Raw genomic sequence first — 7113 nt, forward strand, 5'->3', positions numbered from 1 at the left:
GGTAGACACAAAATGCTGGAGTAACTCAACGGGACACGCAGCATCTCTGGAGAGAAGGAATGGGTGATGTTTCGGGTCGTGACCCTTCTTCTATTTTATAGCTCAGTGGGCTATAAATATTTTTGTGCAATAAATCATAGCATTTCCAGGTTGGATTGGATTCAGTCACTAATTCATATTTGCCTCAAGTTTACATCAATTTGAATGATTTCTGTTGATTCTGGTACAGAGCTGAATCACACAACAGCAGCAAATCAATGCAATAGGGAATTTCCATCATTCTGTTTGAATGATGTGAACTAAATCCAATTTGAAGAATCTATTGTAAATAAACATACATAAAACATAACAGGTTAGAAACTCTACAATGATATATGCAGAAACTGCAGCTGGAGATATGGCAGCATACCATGGACAAATTATGCTCATGTTTGTGAAATAAAAAAAAGTTTACTGGAAGTTTAATAAAAGTTTACAAAAATGGTGCTGGTTTGGTCCTGCATCCAGCTGGTCGCTACATGGACAAATCACCACAAAACCATCAGCAAACCTACAGTGTTACATTTTCAATCGTACCAATAACATATCCAATCCAAATGAATGGTTCAAGAACAATTTTAGGGACTGAGGAAACATAATATGAGAATTGATCTACATTTTCTCTTTGTTGCACAAGAAGCAGTTAATGCTGTTCAAAAGGGAACTGCAGATGCTGGAATATCGAAGGTACACAAAATTGCTGGGGAAACTCAGCGGGTGCAGCAGCATCTATGGAGCGAAGGAAATAGGCGACGTTTCGGGCCGAAACCCTTCTTCAGTTAATGCTCACCTTTTAATATAGGAGCGATTCCTCTCTCCCCAACAAAGTTGAAGAACACATTATATGAGAAAAATACGATTATTCACATCACTTTACGAATCTGGAGACAAGTAAAATCAACTTTTAAACTAAGAAATGTATCTCTTCTTTCACCAATAGCTAATAACCCGTCGTTTAAGCCATCTATTATAGATAAAACGTTTATTTTTTGGGAAAGACTAGGAATTAAAAAGCTTGGAGATCTGTACGAGATGGGAAATCTCCTGTCATTTCAGAAATTACAGTCGAAATACAGTCTGAAAGGTAATCAATATTTTAGATATCTTCAAATTTGAGATTTGAAAACATATACCCATGATTATCAAACTCTGCTGCCAGATATATTAGACGAAGGTATGAATAGAAATTCAGAGTCAAACAATCTAACATCATACTTGTATAATACCCTTCTAAATATAGAAATTCCATCGTCAGACGCAATTAGAAGAGAATGGGAAGAGGAATTAGGCCTAAAAAATTCCAAAGGCAGATGGGAAAAATATCTCTTATATATACATAATTGTTTGATTAATGTTAGACATATTTTAATCCAATTCAAAATACTGCACAGACTCTACTACTCAAAGACTAAACTGAATAAGATTTGTTCAAATGTATCTCCTATTTGTGACAAATGTCTCCTTCAAGAAGCAACTATAACACATTCCTTTGCCTCTTGCATAAAACTACATAACCTTTGGAAAGGATTCTTTGAAATTTTCTCAAAAACATTAAAAACTAAACTGGACCCCCACACGGAACTGATTATTTTCGGAACAGCAGAAGCCTGCCCTTAGCTATCAATATTTCAAAGACGTTTCCTTAATCTTGGCCTGATAATGGCGAAAAAACTTATACTTAAATTTTGGAAAAATACTGCTGCCCCTACTCTTAAAACGTGGATTACAAACATGTCTGAGATGCTACATCTTGAAAATATGAGACTTGTCTTAGCAGAAAAATCAGAGCAATTTTCGAAGACATGGATTCCATTCATTGATTCATTACAAGGATAGTATGGTGCAACACAACTTCGGAATTAAACTGATTTACGGACTGGGTGATGGGTGGGGAGAGAAATGATGCAGGTATATCAACACTTTTTTTCCCCCGTTTTTGTCTTTTTATTTCTTTACGTTTTGCCTATTTCTTTTACTTACTCACTCTTCGACTACACTCATTGGTAGTTTAGGGGTTCTATTCTTACACATTCACTTTCTCTTTCATTCTCTTTCTTTCTTGCTTTCTCTCTTTTTCTATTTCATCTTTGCTAAAATTAAAATAGAAGCTGTACAATAAATGTATTATGTCATTTGTCGCGGTTTATACTTTTGTACGCTGCTTATTGTAAATATATATATTTTTTAAAAAGCAGTTTATGCTGTGTCTGAATAAAATATATTATTGCACAGAACATACCATCACCTATTGACAAGAGAACATCAAGAAAAAGTCTAAAATAATCAGCTGGGCAGATTTGAGGTGACATAATTTTATAGATAGCTTCGATAATGTTCGAGAAACAAGTTCACCCTTGGTCACTTCTGCTAAACATGGATAGCTTCTTTCTATAATATGATTCCTGTGCACATTTAGCTCGAGTGACTCTCATTTTTCCAAAGTTAAATGAAAACAACAATGATTCCTCAGCAACCACATAATCAGAGCAGCACAATGCAAGGTCTGGAAATGAACCGTTTTAAATTCAAACCCGTGACTCCTCTGGGTGAAAACGCAAAAACTGAACACTTCAGCAAGAACAAAATTCTGGGAGATAATCAAAATCCAAGTTATTGTTACAAAACCTCAGAAAATAGGGATTACACGAAGCTTTTTCCAATTATACAACTTTTGCAACAACAGGAAGGAGATGCGGAGGAATTTCTTTAGTCTGAATCTGTGGAATTTTACTTCGGAGTCACGTGAGTGACTACGTGAAGAACCCGTCGAGCACGCATGCGCGACATGAGCGTTCACGCAGTGCAACAGCGACGAACGGGAGTGTGGGCGCTCCCGCTACAAGCTTTAAAAAGACGGACCGTCAGGTAAGTACTTACTCTGAGGTCGTTATTGGAAAACTTTGTTTTTCTTTGTGCTCTCCAGACTGAGAAAAAACTGGAGAAAATGAGCAAGGCACGACTAGGGAAAAAGCCCGCCCCCCGTTCGACTCCAACAGAACAGGAGCGTTCCATCAGTGGGGGGCGAGAGGCGGCACCTGGACCGCACACGCTGCGGTCCACAATCAGTGATACCGAGCCGAGCCCAGTACCGCTAGCGCAGCCTGACCAACAGCAGCGGACTGGAGGCAAATCAAAACAGAAAACTAACCGGCCGGCAATCACTGATGACTCTGACCAGGAAGACTCTCCACCCGAGAGCGGCAGAGGCAGCCGCCTGAGCCGCATGGAAAGGCTCATGGAGCAAATGCTCCAGCGAGACTTACTTCGGGAGCAGTCTCGCCAAGGGAGTTCAGGCACTCCCCCAGTGCCTTACAATGCACTGCCCATCGCTTCCCCCTCAGCCGAGGGCAGCGTTGGCGACCAGGACTGGGCTGGTCAGGAACAGGGGTCACTGGCCGAAGATGTCAGGAGTACGCATGGGGTACAGGACCAAGAAGAGCTGCTGGGTGTGGTGAATCGCTACGTGGCTACACCACGAGCAGGGTGGCCATTGCAAACAAAATTGGCAGCCAGCATTGACTACCTGTCCTTCAAATCCCTACAAGAACAGGTAGTCAATGAGGCACTAGAACTATATTCGCCTCCGGAGAACTGCATTTCGCTCAACGTACCGGCCGTCAACAGCCAAATCTGGGGGTACGTTGGGCAGAGTATCCGAAACCAGGAATTGAAATTGCAGCGTATCCTCAAGCTCCTGACATCAGCTATTACATCCTATGCTCGTTCCGTGGATGCGGTGGACATGACCACCAACCAGCAAGACACTCTAGCTCTGCTGTGTAACTCCCAATACGAAATAAACAACCTCCGTAAGGAGATAATAAGACCTGCCCTCAACCCCAAATTTGCAGGACTGCGCAAAACACCGGCCTCAGAGCCACAGATCCTGCTGTTTGGCAAGGACTTGTCAAAACAAGTAAAAGACCTCGAGGAAGAGTCCAAAGCATTCGGCCTCATGAGGGCAGGCCCCGGAACGAGCAGACCCACACAACCCAGACGGCAGTACCCCACCGCGTCCACCAGTCGACGTCAAACCCATGGGACTGGTGAAAGCTTGGGGTCCGCATACCATCCCCGAAAGCCTTTTTTAGGCCAGGGCCCAGAGCGGACCCCATGGAAAATGCGCCACCCCCAACCAGCAGTACATCCAGCAGCACAACAACGGATTAAGAAACCGAAGAAAGGCACACACCCATAACTATGGAGGTAGGTGGGTCTGGTTCCTACCAGCATATGAAAAGTGGGGGAACTGTACTAACAGGGGGGAGATTACACCTGTTCATGGAAGCATGGAGGTCTATCACAAATGATAGTTATATACTAAACAGTATTCGTGGATATAAAATAGATTCATCCAAGAAAACATGCCATCAGTTCAGCATGCACCCCAAATAATAATAATAATAATAAATTTTATTTTCGGGCGCCTTTCAAATCTCAAGGACACCTTACAAAGATTAACAGAAGAGAAAAAAACATATAGTCGGAGAAAAATAAATAATGACATCATCAATATACAAATTAAAGAAAGAAATCGCTCCAAAAACACAAAATCAAAAAACACAATGTGAAGAGAGAGCAGCGGCAGCTAAAGCGCGCCAGCGTCCACTCTCCCTTCCGACAGCCATCTTGGACACAGACTAACATAGTAACTACATACAGAAAAATCATCCCCCACAGTGGTTACCACTGTGGGGGAAGGCACAAAGTCCAGTCCCCAACCCCAGTTCTCCCAAAAGTCAGGCCTATTGAGGCCACCGCTGTTGCCTCTACGGAGGCCCGATGTTCCTGGCCGTTCAGGCCGGATGGAGTTGCCCCGGCGTCGGGAGAGTCCTAACTGCGGCTGGGCCACCTGGAACGGCCGCTTCCTAGCAGGGGATTGTCGGCTTCCGAAGCCGACAGGGACGCACCAGGTTGGAGCTCCCAGGCTCCCGATGTTAAAGTCGGCGCCGCCCGCTCCGCTCCGCAGACCCGCAGCCCGGAGGTGATGAACTCGGCGGTCACAGCTCACCGGAGCTCCAGCGCGTCGCTCCAGCGCGGCGACCCAGGCAAGGCATCACCCGCTCCGCTCCACGATAGCGCTCCAGCGCTGTGCCGCCAACGAAGCCGAGGTGCTGGGCGGTCCCCGCCAGGAAACGGAGCTCCAAGCCCGCTGGTAGGCCACGAGGACGGGTCGACGGGCAGCCCGGAGAAAAAGCTGCCTCACTGACCAGGTAGGGACCTAGAAGTAAGATTACCTCCTTCCCCCCACATTAAGAAGTCCATTTCTCCTACAAACGAAAAACAAAACTGAAGAAAAACTGAAGAAAAAAAATGGATTAAACGGACGGCTGCTGGTTAGCAGCCGTTCCCCAAGATGGCTCCTCCTACGATGGCTCCTCCTACCCAAAGGGTCTTTACCCTCTCAGTCAAAGAAAAACTAGAGGGTCAAGCAGAACTGGTGAGGTTACTCACAAAAGGTATCATTGAGAAATCCAAACGTGAACCTTTGGAATTTGTCTCAAATATATTTACCAAAAACAAAAAAGATGGTGGATGTCGCATCATCATTGACTTAACCTCACTAAATACCTTTGTTAAGTATATACATTTCAAAATGGAAACATTTGTAACTCCCAAACAACTGATTTCCAAAGGATACTTTATGGCAAGCATCGATTTAAAAGATGCCTACTATTCAGTACCCATTCAAAAGGATCATCACAGATACCTGAAATTTACCTAGATGGCAGTTTAAAGCGTTGCCTCATGGTATAACATCAGCCCCAAGACTATTTACCAAGATATTAAAACCAGCCTTGGCAACATTAAGAAAACAGAGACATACTGTCATGGCATATCTTGATGATATTCTAATAGTAGGCAAAACCATGGAATTGGCTAAATCAGCTGTATTAGCTACCAAACAATTGTTCGAAACCCTGGGATTTGTCTTACATCCAGATAAATCTAAGTTGACGCCATCCACAACTATGGACTATCTGGGATTCACAATTAACTCAGTCCACATGTCTGTAACATTGCCAAAAGATAAAGCAGCAGAATTGGCAAAGACGTGTAACAATTTAATGGTTAGCGATCGACCAACCATCCGACAAGTGGCAAGAGTAATTGGCAAAATAGTAGCAGCATTTTCAGCTACACAATTTGGACCTCTGCACTATCAAAACCTACAAAGGGCAAAAGTGCAGGCGTTAAAACGACATGCAGGTCACTTTGACCGAACCATGAAATTACCCATTGAAGCGATATCAGAGTTACAATGGTGGATAGAGAACATTTGCCATAGTTCCAGCCCTATCATCATCAAAAACCCAACGTTAACTATACAAACAGATGCCAGTGCTCAAGGCTGAGGAGCAACTAATACCATATCCAGCACAGGTGGTAGATGGACTAACCTAGAATCATCTTTACTACAGATACTGGGCATAAATTATTTGGAAATGTTGGGTGCGTTTTATGGTTTAAAAGCATATTCTACGAATATGCACCACTTGCATGTTCGTTTACAGATTGATAATACCACGGTGGTGGCCTATATTAACCATATGGGCGGAATAAAATCGATATCATGCGACAATTTGGTCAACACAATCTGGCAATGATGTGTCAATAGACATATTTGGCTATCAGCAACTTACCTACCAGGTAAGCTAAATACAGTGACAGACACCAGGTCACGCAAATTCAATGATAACACCGAATGGATGTTAAATCCCCAAAATTTGCTAAAATTACAAAGCAATATGGCACACCAGATATCGATCTCTTTGCATCCAGACTAAATCACCAGGTACCAATGTATGTCGCTTGGGAACAAGACCCTGAGGCAGCAGCGATAGATGCATTCGCGCTGGACTGGGGGAACTATTTATTTTATGCCTTTTCCCCCTTCTGCCTCATCAGTCGGGTACTACGCAAAATACAGATGGACTCTGCTTCAGGTATTTTGATAGTACCCGACTGGCCTACACAGCCATGGTTCCCAGTGGTCCTCGACATGGTCATCGAAACCCCAATGACCTTTCCCAGTAGCCCAGACCTATTGACTCACCCGGTATCAGGCATAAG

This window comes from Amblyraja radiata, chromosome 9, assembly GCF_010909765.2.
Source record: "Amblyraja radiata isolate CabotCenter1 chromosome 9, sAmbRad1.1.pri, whole genome shotgun sequence".
Taxonomy (NCBI): domain Eukaryota; kingdom Metazoa; phylum Chordata; class Chondrichthyes; order Rajiformes; family Rajidae; genus Amblyraja; species Amblyraja radiata.